Source organism: Natator depressus, chromosome 16, assembly GCF_965152275.1.
Source record: "Natator depressus isolate rNatDep1 chromosome 16, rNatDep2.hap1, whole genome shotgun sequence".
NCBI classification, from domain to species: Eukaryota; Metazoa; Chordata; order Testudines; family Cheloniidae; genus Natator; species Natator depressus.
The window spans coordinates 25739697-25754063 of record NC_134249.1 but is presented as its reverse complement, the minus strand read 5'-3'; the positions used below and the strand labels follow the sequence as shown (position 1 = coordinate 25754063).

Here is a 14367-nt window from a genome sequence, read left to right as displayed (position 1 = left end):
GGGCTGCACCGCTTTAACTTACACCAGGACAGTGTGCTTTTGAATATTCATTTAGACATCTGCTGTCTTTGTGGTGCCCTGGTAGCACACACATACAGTTATATAAATGTAGCTATTGGGATTGTCTCCCTTTCTGCATGCTCTTGTCTTCCCAGCTGTGAACTCCTCCCAGGGGTCAGAGCAGTGCCTCGTGTGCTCTGGACATGCCAGAACATAAAAGCAGTGATACTAATTCGCTCAACAATTTCTGTAGGCAAGAGAGAGATTGTCATGAACTGACATTCAGCCTCAAGGGCCAAATGCTCTGACTGCACAAACCTACCCCAGTATCCCTCCACACTCAGCCCTACAGGTTCACACACGTGTACCTGGTTCCTTTCATCCCCCATGCAGCACACTGGCAGCACCCGTCAAACACTGCACCCATGGAAGCCTTCCCAGTGAAATGCTGATTCAGGACAAGGATCAGATGCCAGCTTGCCCTGAGGACGGTGTGCTGGGTGTTGGCTGGGCTTTAAAGGAATCCTCTCTCTTATAGACGATCCAGCCCCAGCAGAGTTGTGTCACGAAAAGAAGCAGGACAAGGCAACAGAAACAGCTGCAAGGGATGACGCTCAGCACACTCAGCCTGGAACATTTCCCTTATAGGTAAGGCCCTGCTTGAATTGCGGGATGATTGCCAAAGAATTGTGGCCGAGTTGTGGACAAGCTATGGAAAATTGTGGAAAAGTAATAATGGATCTTATTCTTCATGAGAATAAAGCCCATTAATACTTTTCCATGATTTTCTGCTGTCAGCCACCTGGGGCAGAGAGCAGCTGTCCAGGGCCAAGATCGGGGGCTCCCACTCTCAGTCCCAGGGCAGCTGGGGCTCCTACTGTCAAAACTGTGGTGGAAGCCTAATACTGCAGAATCCGCAATATCACAAGTTAAGCAGGGCCTCACTTTTAGGTAACTAAGTTCTATCTTCTCAGAGGTATTCTTTGGTGAAGCACAGGTGGTATTTCTGTGGCAGGAGGAGCTTTAATTTGCCACAAGGGCTCCACAAGAGTCCTGCCAGTGTCAGCGTCCAGGGAGTCACTGGCTCAGAATATCCCCAAGCAACCCAGCCATGCCACTGGGAGTTGTGTTGTCTGGTCCCAGGCCCCTTGGGAGAACAGTGGTTGCACCTGCCTTATGCCCAGGGTGATGCTCACAGAAGCTGTGCCAAGCCAGGCTCAAAAACACACCTCACAGCATGGGCAGTTAAGCTATAAACACATTTTCTATTCAATGTAAACATAAAGAACCAGACAACGAAAGGATGAGAGTGTGAAATCCTCAACAAACTCCCTCTGCTCAGGGACATCCCCCACCTGTCCCTGCAGGGCCTGCCCAGGAATTAACAGCTCATCTGTCACGCTACTGGGAACTGACTGCAGGAGAAGAAAGCTTCCGCATCCTCTTCTGCATCTCTGAGTGTGCCAGCCTGAGATCAGAGACAGGCCAAAAACCAAACCCTGGGTTTGCAACAAACTCCAACCGTTTGGTTCTGCAGAGCCTAAGCCACACCTAGTTTTCTCTCTTTCCTCCCCAGATATCTCCCCTGTTAATGACTGAGGTGGCTTTCCTGTTCCTTCAGCAAAGGGCAGGCAAAAGTATTTCAGCATGCAAGATACAGCACAGCAGACAACTCTGTTATGGAGAAGATGTGAGGCAGACACACAAGAATGAGGCTTCCACATTCCAGCTGGCTTCCTTCTGCAGAGTCTGTTCCTAGGGTCTCTATCTCAGCACCCATGCATTCAACACAGAATGATGTAATCTCTTTCCTCTTGGGGCTGCCCTTGCCAGGGGCCTCTTGGAGGGCACCTGAAGGCTCATATGTTAGAAGATAACCGTCTTTAGACCCAGCAAGTGCTAGCTGGTAAACGAAGACCCAGAGGTTCCTTTGTGTTCCCAGCAGCTGCACATAGCAGAGAGGCTCCCTGAACAAAGTGTGCACACAGCAACCTTATTTGTGGAGCTTGCAAAGGGATTTGCAGCTGGCATGAAGCTAAGCTTGGCCGAGCTGCTGGAGGATGTGAGGAGAAAGAGCACTGGAAAGGATGGGGGGGAAGGAAAGGGCTTGTCTTCATCTCCCTTGGCTAAGTGGAAGCAGGAAAGGAGGGATGGTCCAGTGGTTAAGAGACCAGCCTAGGGCTTGGGAGACCTGGATTCAATTCCCTGCTCTGCCACAGACTCCGTGTGACCTTGGGTAGCCTCTCTGTGCCTCAGATCCCCATTGCCAAACAGGGATAACAGCACTGCCCTACCTCAGCAGGGTGTTGTATGGTGCCCAGATAACCAGGTAACATGCCATATAAGGACTGGAGATAGACAGTAAGTCTTCCTGAAATTCATGCCTGTTTGATGTAATGTGCCTAGTGCTATAGGGACACTGTTGCATTACAAACAACAACAGTAGGGATCTCTGAAGCTTGTGTTTTTCTTTCAGTCTTTGTGCTGTATCACATGGCCATGGCTTCAAAAAGATTTCAGTGGAGTCCAGTTGCTATCTGAGGATGACTTTATCCTAAAAGTTTAAAGGCCTGATTCTCCTCTCACTGGTATAAAACCAGAACAGGTAAGGGATGGGTCATCTCATTGGATACTTTCCTATTCTGTGTGCGTAACAGACCCAATTGCATGAAATGACTGACACAAACACACGGCACATTCTATCTGTCCAGCAGTCAATGTCACTGTAAACTACATTGCAATGAGTTTTCTTGGGTGCGCTCACCTTTCAGAGCTTGTGTGGTCCACTCTCTGCCACAACCTCTCAACTGAAGGGTTAGCAAGGGTTTCTGGGACGCTTCTCCTTCAGCAGGGTTTGCAGATTGCTGAATGGAAAGATGAGGCAGCAAAACTGTACTGCAAAAGATCTCTCCACTAACACATGACCTTCCCCCCCAAATTTTCTAATATGCCAAAGAAGCTCTTAGGGCAAAGGATCAGATGGCCACAGGCACAGGACACACAATACCAATATTTACTGGTTTGCAGGATTCCCTGTTCAATGCTCCAGAGCAACTGAGTACATTGTAACAGCAAGTGACATCCAGCACCTCGGTCCCATTTCCTGGGGCAGGAGACTGGGTTTTCTCCTCTTAGCCTGATGGCTCTCTAGAGCTCGTCCATCACCTGGCACAGCCCCGGCAGCATATCAAAGCGCTGTTTTCTCCTGGCAAAACAGGAGGAGCAACCTCATTAGGAGCAGGTGCCTTGCAGGGCTCTTTCAGGATGCCACAGTGAGGATATGCTCCAGCTTCCTCATGTCCTTCGACAGACCGTGCATATGCATGTGACATGTGCCGGCACTGTATAAGATCATAAGGAGGTTTTCCCATTATTTGAAGCCTGCACTAAATGGTACATTTGGCTAAATGCCTCCTATACAGACGCTCCTGCCCAAGGTGTGAAGAGCTCTTGAGGCTGAGTACCATGCAGCAGTACAGTCCTCTTGCTGTACAGAATGCTAAAGACAGACCTGTAAGTACAAACTATTTGAGTCAAATACCTGGCTGTAGTTACTATGGATGAGTTTCACTTTCAGAAGCAACCCCATTCACTTTCATTTCATCAAGGTACAATGACAAATCCCATTATCCAGAATTTTTACCCAGAATAAAATATTTTATAATTAATATCTGATTAAAACAACAATACTGAAGTGTCAGCATTTCTCTGTCTCACATAAAAGCAGCCTCAAATTTGCACTGCAGGAAGGTGTAGCTCTGTGAAACAGACATCAATGAGCACATCTCTGTTCCTTTCTTCCTCTCTCTGGAAAGATGGATGGATGCATGGACACAGCCCACAGACCGAGCTCTTAGCTCACGGAACAGTTTAGCTCCATTACTCATAAGAGAACGCTCAGCAACATGTACTGTCTGCATGCATCAGGCCTGTTCAGATGTAGTGTTCAGCCCGAGCATGAAATGGCCCTCAGGTTTTGAATTCCCCCTTTCAAATAAGTAAACGTACAGGACAAAGTTCTTCAGATAAATCAAGTTAAAAGCTCTTTTTTTCCCTCAAAATGGGACAGACTGCCAGTTCCTATTCCTTTAAAATAACTGCATATGTTAATTATAGCTATTAAATGCTGCTCTGTATTTATACTTAACACCACTTTTATCATGGGTTTGAAAAGTTCACGCTCTTCTAGCAGCTTCCTTCTGAAAGGCCTAGGTTAGATAAAGATGCACAAACTTTACATGGGCTGTATATGGCTTCAGTGGAATTACTGGCAATGTCAGAGAAAAATTTGGCCATGAAATTTAAAATTATGAATCTAACGTGTATAAACTCCCAGCATTAGGTGACTCAAATTCAAAACAAGAAGCAAAGTATTTTTAAGCCTGTATTTAGGAAAAACCTTGCGTTTTAAGCTCTCATTTATTCCAAGCCAGCACAGCACTGCTACCCACTGTTGGCACCCAAATGAAAACCAACTGAGAAATGTGCACTCTGCTGCAGTCAAGCCTGTCACTGAGCACATCATTCAAGACAAATCATTTATCTGACAAATTTCACCTCCCCTTCTGCTACAAAGTGCCCAGAAGCTGGTCATGGGTTCTCAATTTATTATTTTAAATTATTCACAAATGTCATCATAAAATCCGGTTTCAGAGTAACAGCCGTGTTAGTCTGTATTCGTAAAAAGAAAAAAGAAAAGGAGTACTTGTGGCACCTTAGAGACTAACCAGTTTATTTGAGCATGAGCTTTTGTGAGCTACAGCTCACTTCATCGGATGCATATGCTATGCATCCGATGAAGTGAGCTGTAGCTCACGAAAGCTCATGCTCAAATAAACTGGTTAGTCTCTAAGGTGCCACAAGTACTCCTTTTCTTTTTATCATAAAATCCGTTTCCCTATCAGAATTACTCCCCAGCATCTCCCTGTAAATATTCGTTTATTCTAAGTCACAAATTCATGCAGTGTTCATCAACTACATGAGTTACAAAGCACTGTGTCCATTCCCTGATTAGATAACTTGTGTCACTAACCAGCACAGCTGGAACTGAAACTATCAGACCTGAATGCAAAATTTGTCATTTGCTTTTGATTAACATTCTAGGATTAAAATTTAAAAACTGCATTTTGCAAGTGCTTGTTCTAGTAAAACCACTGGACGTCTGGAGCAGCAAGAAAATGCAAAAGCATCATAAAAGCAGAATTAAAGTGAAAAGCTATGAGAAACGTTTTCCACTCCCCCCCTTCTCTGCTCAGAACGTGCAGTGTGCAATTTTACTCTTTGCCAATCACCGTGTTGTCTGAACACCTTAATTGCTTGGTCTCTCTCTCTCATTCCAAAGTTGCCTTCTTTTCCAGAGGAGCAGAGAGAGAAGGGGCAACATTTCAGAGAATTGTGTCCATTAGTTCACACTGAAACTCTCAATAATCTGAAGGTAAATACACAAACTATTTGGGGCAGAGTTCCTCATTTTCTCTATGTTGGTACAGTACCTAGCACAATGTTGCCCTGACCTAGCACTATACCAATATACATGCTAATAGCAATAATAACATCAAAGCCTTCAGACAGTAGTGAAGTCTAAATATTTTCCATGAGCAATTACAGTGTTTCCATAATGTCCCCTTCTCAGCTCTGCCAGGATCCAGTTACCTATCTTGTCTTCTTGCCAGGAATTTTACTAAATCTTAAACCACAAGACTGCTCTGATTCGGAACAGAAAGGGTGCTATAAACTTCCCTCTCTCACTGACAGCTTTGCTATTTGTGGGTTACCTAAGAACATTAGTTCATGAAGATCCTGCAAATGCAACTAGCATTTTTTTGCCCCTCTGAATTGCTCTGCGATTCAATCTACTGAAGCCTCAGAATGGCCTTCATTAGAGCATATGCTGGGACTTCAAATGTAAGGCAGCTCTCTGAAAAGGCAGCATCTGTCTCTCCAGGCAGGAAACCCCCTTTGTTATCTTACTGAACTACTGCCACATATTAAGAGATTCAGTTCAAGCAGTTAACTCTTGATCTTCACGAGTAAGTCTCTACTTTCACTTATCAGCCTGACATCTCACAGTGGGGCCACTAGACCAGACTCCCAAACTGGCTCCAGGGCTTGCAGACTGGAACCAGATTTCTGAGGGAACATGGGAGGAGATGGAGGTGGTCAACTCCGTGGGACCCTCAATCGCAGTTCAAAGTGACAGGTTTCAAACAGTCCTTCACTCCATACCCCATTGCCTTCAAAGTACAAACAGCTTTATAGCCTCTGCCATGTGAGATATTCCTTCAGGGACACTCTGTGATTGCTGTTAGCTGAAGAACGGCGACAGCGTTACAAATATATTAGTATCCTGCCTGGTTTTATGATTTTTTAAAAAGGGGATTAACTTGTTTTTTGACAAGCCTGGTCCATGGCTCTGCTTCTTTCTTTGATATTTACCATTCCGTTTCTGCAAGTGCCTTCCTTGTGGTTCCTGTATCTGAGCTCAAGGACTGACGGAAACAAAAGGCTCCTACAAAGAAACATAGTAGCCAAAAAACAACCCTGGTCAGCATTTTCACTCCTAAAAGCATCAGGTAAAAGCTTTTTTGAACTGGAAAATGACTGAGGAGCTTGTGGGCTTTCCCCAGGAGTTTAAGTAATTTGTGGAAAGTTGGAATCTCCTGAGTTCCAGACACGTTAGATCCAGTCATGCCCTTGTACTATACAAACCTCTGACATCACACCTTCCATAGACAATATTTTCAAAAGAGGAATTAGTTATTTTGAAAAGAGCAGAACAGAAACTTCCAAAACTTGTAAACTTACAGCATTTCCTACAGCATTCATTCTTAAAAGGAAAATTAAAACATTCCCACCAATCTGTTCGCTGAAGTCACAGTATCTCTTAATTGAAATTGCAACACTCAGAAGGAAAGTCATTAACTATGCTCATAAGGAAGCAAACGTACAGAACTGAAGAGCTCTCCCAAAGATACTTATCCATTTGTTATCAACATTTTTCATGCAGCAAAGTTCAGTGCAGCCAAAGGGTCAAGAAATTAAATTTCAGTTCATAATTAACAAGGTTTAAAAACTGAATTTCTCTTTAAGGGAGCTTGTATTTTGCAGAGGGCTGTAAAACCACCCTCAGACAAAGAGGATGCTTCTTCCTTTGCAAAGATACAGAGTCTGTTTATCTAAGGGTTGGAAAGTTTACAAGAAAACAGCAAACTTCGTGCTGTGGTTGTTGAACTGAAGTAGTATTTTACTAGAACCAGGTTTTTACGGTAATTTTGTGGTTGTAACAACTATTTTCTTTACATACTACTATAGAAAAGGGACCCTTTTTAACTTAATTGAAGACACTATCAAGAGTAAATATACTGGGACTTTTAATAAAAACAGTATGGGGAGAACATTCAAAGCTAAATAATCAGAAGCAATTTGTGTTCATGACCAGAATGATGTGTCATTTTTTTCCTTGCAATGCTCTGCACTGGATCAGTTTTGAGACTGTGGCAAACTTTAAACCTATCTTAAAAATAATGAACAGCAGTGAGGGTTGAAGATAGTTTGAAAAATACACTGGAAAGAGAAAACATATGCCACAGAGTGTGGTGCAAAAGTCATATTTCATGCATGACTTTAGAGAATGTTAATAAGGATTAGAACCATACTTCAGCAGAATAACAATCAGTCAAAGAAGTGTAATTAATTTTTCTTTAGATCTCTGTTAGAGAAAAATATCAGAGATATGGAGTTGTTGTCTACAGATTTCACTCCATTTGAGAAATAGAACCTCTAAATGCACATCATAATTGCACACTACAACTGGAGTGAGGCTCATGACTCATTTGCTTTGTAGATGTTAGTTTTATATTATTATGAATCTGAAAACATTTTAAAACTTCCAATTTTTTTGGATTGGCCAATAAGTATGATTAAGATAATACATCCAAAAAACATATGTAAGCGGTGTATCTGGGACATATGGAAGGCAGATGCCTTTTTAATTTGCATATGACCTAAAGAATCAGCTGATTGCCAGAGATGGTACTCAGAGGCCATGTTGGGCTCAGGAGCATTGCTGCTAACTCGGCAGCATTTTAGAAGTAGCCAGTTTGTTTCCCTCAGGCCTCAGAGCCCAAATGGAACACTGCACGGATTGTACGCAGGGAACCCAGACTGTAGCTTGGCTTCAAACAGAACAGCCCAGAAATGGAAAACTGGGATCATTTGTTTCTAAACATAATTGTTATTGAAAAACTTTGCTTTAAAAGTGTTAAAGCATATCTTCCAGCATATAGTTACCCAGCTTGTTTCTTTTTAATGCTCTTCCAACCATAACTATCCAGAGGCTGATTGATGTCTGGCCATGTCTCAGTTACCATTGTGAGCCCCAGGTTGGGTTCTAACAACGACAGACAAAATTGGAGGTGGAGGTAGAATTATTTACCAAAATAGAAGTAAATCAGACATAGGTTTTCTTAATTATAACGTCTTAAAGACGGAGGTGTTCACCACAAACCACATGGTCTTCTAACTTTTTTTGACACTTTCTGGCATTAAAACAAACAAACCAACCAACCAACCAATGAAAGCTGTAAAGTGAGAGAGAAAGCTTATGGGACTCATCTAGTTTAAAGCTAGTACAAAGGGCCAAAGCTCACTTCAAAAGTTAGCATTTTAAATGGTAATATCAGAATAGCTCATTAGCAATTATGGGCATAAAAGCTGGGCACCCTGTCAGTGGAGGGTTAACAAAACTTTCCTGTAAAGAAAAAGCAATTTTCTAGCCCTTTTCCTATCAGAGACAGAGCTCAGAGAATACCTTGATCACAAGGGAGGGAAGGAGAATTTTTCTATCAAAACATGAAGCTAATCAGACAAGCAGTTTGTAAATTAAGACACATTTAAAAAAAAAAGACATTTGTCACTGTTAGACGATTCTAACACTTTTCTGCAAGACTCTGGGAACAGACAGTGGGAAACAACCAAATTAAATTCAACTGAGCAGAAATGCCAGGCTGGAGGATTGCTTGATGCCACTCTTGGCGGGGAAGAAGTGGCATTCATAGAACATTGCACCCAAACAGCAAATGCGGTATGTGAAAAGGCTACTGGCCACACCATGCCCTTAGTGGAGTGAGTGGGGCTGCAGAGTGCAACCAAGGGCAGGATCTGGCCCCATGTGTCACCTGAGGTGTATTACACTGAAGTGCAAAGTGTGCACGCAAGAAGCGCTAACTGACTGCTGTAATTACACAGCCCCTTGTTTTATAATTTTGCAACTCATTCAGGAACTGAGACACCCTTGGCTTTCCAGTGAGATGCAGGGAAGAGCCTGGCTGGCATTTACATTCCCTGGAACCAATCAGTCTTCCCTCTCCCCAGCTCAGGTGCAAGTCTCAGAGCTGCACTGGACAGGCCCGCACCTCCTGAATTCTGCAGTCCTGCGAAATCCAATTCCAACGGCACAACCTAGCCTGTCACCTCACCCTGTCACTCTGCAGATGGCTGGGGACTTTTCCTCCTGGCATTTAGAGAAAACCTACTGAAATAGTGTCAAATTATGAAATGTTGAACATGCTGCCTGGACAAGGTGCTATGCTGATCAGCCATGTAAGCTGCTAAGCCCATCTCTGCTGGTACTGTGCCTTGGAACTCGGCTGCTGAGAGCGCGGAGGTGCTAGTCCTCTGAAGAAGGAGCTCACGCAACTGACAGGAATGATGACAGCGGCTAATGCAATGAGGCAGCTTTGGGGGGAGGGATAGCTCAGTGGCTTGCACATTCGCCTGCTAAACCCAGGGTTGCAAGTTCAATCCTTGAGGGGGCCATTTAGGCATCTGGGGCAAAAGTTGGGGATTGGTCCTGCTTTGAGCAGGGGGTTGGACTAGATGACCTCCTGAGGTCCCTTCCAACCTGATATTCTATGATTCCATGTGACTGCGTCATCACAAAACTATTCTTTCACCACCAACTCTGAGCCTGGTAGAAAGCCTTGGAGTTCTGAGAGGGGATGGCAGCTTTGCTGGCACTTGAGAAGGGAATAACCGATACCCAATTCCCACCCACATCGCTAAAAGAGACCCTATAATATGCACTTGAGTTTTATTACTGGTCTTAAGATTTAACCTAGATAAATTCAGGGTCTGGATTTGTTTTCCTGCTCATCCCACCGGCGGCCTGTGTCGCTTTGCTGTCAGTATAATGTGCTGCTTTTAAAAACTTGTCTGTGGGGCCTTTGTCAGCGGCTCAAGCCCAGGTCCAAACTGGGGAGAGGTGTCCCCCCACCAGAGCTTTCCCACCTCACCAAGATTACTACACTTCTGCTTGCAGTTTCCTCACCTGCCAAACAGAGGAGCACAAAGCAGGTGCTCTTGGCACCAGACCAGGTGAGGGCTAGTGTGGCACGCACAAATGTCCTACGTATTTAACAGCACCGCTGTTTAGGGTGCTGCACGGTCTCTCATGCCCTTTCTCCCAGTGGCCTCCTTTCCTTGTACTGGAATACATCCTCTTTACAAATGCAGAGTTTCTCCCAATGTCTAACAGACAAAAGTAAAAGGACGGGAGGTGGAAGAGGAAGTGTTTTTCCAAACTGGTCACGTTACTGGTCATGGCCAGAGCTGAGCACAACCTCTCCGCCCCGACTGAAATAAATCAGGGCCTTGCCCAGGCCGGTGCAGGTGATGGGGGAGGCCCCTCGCACCCTGTGATTGGCACAGCAGGATTTGCTCTCAGGCAGCATAAGAACTATATGAGCCTAGCACCCTGCCAGCACTCGCCTGCCCCGCATGGCAGCAGGGAGGGTGTCACAGCTGCTGCCGAACACTGCGAGCCATCCCCAATGTGGCCAGTGCCTCAAGAACCACCATCTTGCCTGTAGGGCCGTGCCCTGGAGGTTTGGCTGGTGCTGGGAAATGCGTGGCCATTTCTGCTGCGGAAATGGCAGAATTCGCTGTGGAACAAACTGCTCTTTGTTCTAGCTGATTGTTTTGCTCAACACATCTCAGTTGCTACAAGTGAGAGTCTACCTCCCTCATATGAATACTGATCACCGCATCACAGGGCAGATTTCAGAGAGAGAGAGCTCCCAACGTGAATTAAATATTGGCAAAGCAGAGCATTGTGGTGGGACTAGATTATTGCCAATATAGCAGTTGCAGGGCTGCAAAAGTCAAACATGCCATTTGGTGTGAAGACCCAGCCACAAACCACTAGGGATCTGGGGGTTTGGTGGATTTGCATTTGTTTTTATTGCAGGACAGCCCAGTTATTAGGGGGCATGTTCTGAGGGGCTTACATCTCAAATGCACCATGTGCTTTGTAATGTGACAGACTGTTATCAGGGCAGAGAAAAGCATGGAAAGGCCCAATGAGTTTTGAATAATATTGATCAGTGTCTCTGGGGAATCGGGAGTCTTGTTTATTTTGTTCTTTCTTAGGTATAAACGTTTGTAAACTTGAGAATTTAGGGAGGGAAAAACAGAAGGACAGAATCCTCTGTTCCCACCAGGAGCACTACTCGTGCAAGGTGAGGGTACAGCTGTCAGTTCTACCCTCCCCTCTCATGGCTGCCAGCTGAAAGAAGAAAAGGGTGCTTCTCTGCCTTGGTCCCCACCCCAAACGCGGCCCACAAATAGTAAGCATAGGCAGCCTACAGGGCAACCCATATTTCTCCTGGGGCGGATGCTGGGGCCAGGCCACAAGCAGACCCTCACTGACTTCAATGAAGCACTGCATGTGAAGAGACTCCAGGACCATGCCCCCAAACGCCACACTTTTACCCTGAACAATTCGGCTTTCTGAAAGTTGAGCTGCTGTTCACTCCCTCACCGGCTCCTCCCAACTCATGCTGCAGCCCCGGCCTGCTTTATGACCATGCTGATTGGAGTTTTGTCAGCCAAGTGAAAGAACTTTTCAGATCACCACATTGTACCTGCCTGTCCTCTCCCCCAAAGCTGGACAGAGGGCTGTGATAAGTTCTAAATAAAGGAAAATAAAGTAAATAAAAATATCATTGTGTTATTAATATATTTGTAAAACATTAGCTGGGCTCTTTCACTGCAGAGAAGCAATTGTTACCCTCTCTCCCTTGGACATTTCATTGACATGGTTTCCATTTCGTCATGAAGAAGAAGAAGAAAAATTCAAACCTGAGAAGCACTTTCTGCCTGTATTTGAGATACAGCTGCCATTTAGAAAGACTCTTCTTTCCACTGAGCCCTCTCCATGCTAGGAGCAGTGCCCCGTTAGGGACAGATTAGAACCTTCTAGCAACAATGCCCCTGGCCGAACTATGAGGCAGGATCAGGCCTGTGTATCACACACAATGGGAGTTTTGCTATTGACTCCAGTGGGAACAGGATCAGCCTGTCCACATCACTACAGCCACCAGTTGTGTGTATTTCACAGGAGACATGGCAAGAGGATTTTAAAAGCTCACTGTACTTCTCAAATCCAGCAAATAAGATGGATTCTTCCGGATAAATCCTAAAAACTTAAAAACCAGGGACCTGGTATCACTATATTTAATGAGGGGGTGGGGAACTTACCAAAACAAAACCACCGAACCAAGATGAGAGCCAACTCAGCAGGTCTGTTGGAGGGCATTTTCCTGTCATCGCCAGAGAACTCGTGATCTGAAACATCTGCATTGTCTTACGCTGGTCATCTATACCCACTGTCCCTCTGAACTCCAAATGTTTCCTTTCTCTGCTGTTAGATGCCTCCGTGGGTCACAGACCCTTGAACACAAATCATTTCAACTTTTGGTGGGGGGTTGGGACAGAGGCTGGGAGGCTCTGAAATTTAATCCCCAAAGTGGTTTTTTTTTCCTTTCAAGAATTACAAGTTAGTATCAAGTACTCCGAAAGCAGAAGACACCACACCAAGTTCACTGTAGGTGGATTGTTGTTTCCCTTGTTTATTGACCCTCTTGTTCAGAGAGGGGCAGAACACGTCAAGAGTATCTGACATGCTGCTGTGTAAAGGTTCATGACATTCCCCTGAGTATAAGGTTTGGTTGCCTTTGATAGATGCAGAACATACTGCATCATCTAGTTTCTAATAAAACAGACCTGTTAGTTTGTACTATGTGACATCCTGCTTGTGGTCCTTTTTAAAAATGAGTTACTGCCTTTTAGGCATGAAAAGGAATGGTGTAGAGCCCAGAAGTTTCAAATGTTAAACCCCACAGATTAATGGGATGAACAGTGCTTCTCTGATTGTTGTCCAGAGTGAATTTTTGCTGAAATATTCACAGCCTCTTGCTGTTTTTTTAAATCTCTGACATGGCAGAATACTGATTACAGCCCTAACCTTGTATTATCCTGGGACTTTGGAAATCTGTAAATAACAAAGAAACCATCAGATTCTGTAGCAAACAACTTTCCTAATCATGCTTGGATGTCATTTCGTGTGTCACAATTCAAATATTCGTTACACTAAGTTTGCCTTGCAGTTTACATCAGAAATTTGTACAGATTTTCTCACTAACCTCACTGATAACTCAGGTACTTTTTATGTTATTGTTTTCTACCCACTTGGCCCAATTCTGCCCTGAGTTACATGCTTGTATAATCCTGCACACGATGATTCAGAAAGTGAGATTTGGCCAAGGTGAAGACATTTCAAAAATACAAGCTAGGTTCAAATGATGCATCTTTATTCACAGTGGATGCCTTTACTTGTGTTATTTAGCAAAGTGTTCAGATTGTTTGTATGTTCATTTATCTGTATGATCCGACTACAGCTGCTGCTGTTTAAGTTAAAACAAATAAATCCTGATAAAACAAAAGCAAATATTGGAAAAAAAGGTTTTATAAATCCAACAATTCGCCATTTCTGCAGCATTTGATTGTTTGCCTAGGGGATTGTGGGCATTGAAGAGCCTTATATCATGTGGGGAGGCAGTGCTATGCCGTGGATAGTACACTGAATTGCTCTAGGAGAGCTAGGAATTGTTACTATTATGCCAAGTAGGAGCACAGACCGGGGAGCACAAAGCACAGAGGTTTTTTTAGAGGAATTCCTAAAAAACAGTTTCTTAAATACTGATGACCAACTGATTTTTCTTCCTAAAAATTAACAGGAGTTGGCCTAAAACCAAAGAGCAGAAAATAAAAGCACCCTCTAAAAGCAGGTGTGTTGGTTAGTGCTGATTACATCGGCTTTTAGCAAATTCTTTTTATTAAATTTCAGCCTCTGTCTGTACTGATGATGCTGGATTGAAAAAAGCAAAGAAAAAAATCCAAACCTCAAAGCTCCCTCCCTTTCCTCCTTTTCTGATTATCACTTAAAAAAAAAAAAAAAAAGAGAGAAAAATAAATAAAGTACATCCTCCCAAATGCAGAATTCTTTTAATATTCTCCTGATTTCCTTTT

General features: G+C 44.0%; 1 protein-coding gene across 2 annotated transcripts in view; it reads right to left on the bottom strand.

Moving 5' to 3' along the window:
* LMX1B (LIM homeobox transcription factor 1 beta) overlaps nt 1–14367 on the bottom strand; it is a 130219-nt gene that overhangs the window by 95478 nt on the left and 20374 nt on the right. The window lies entirely within an intron of this gene.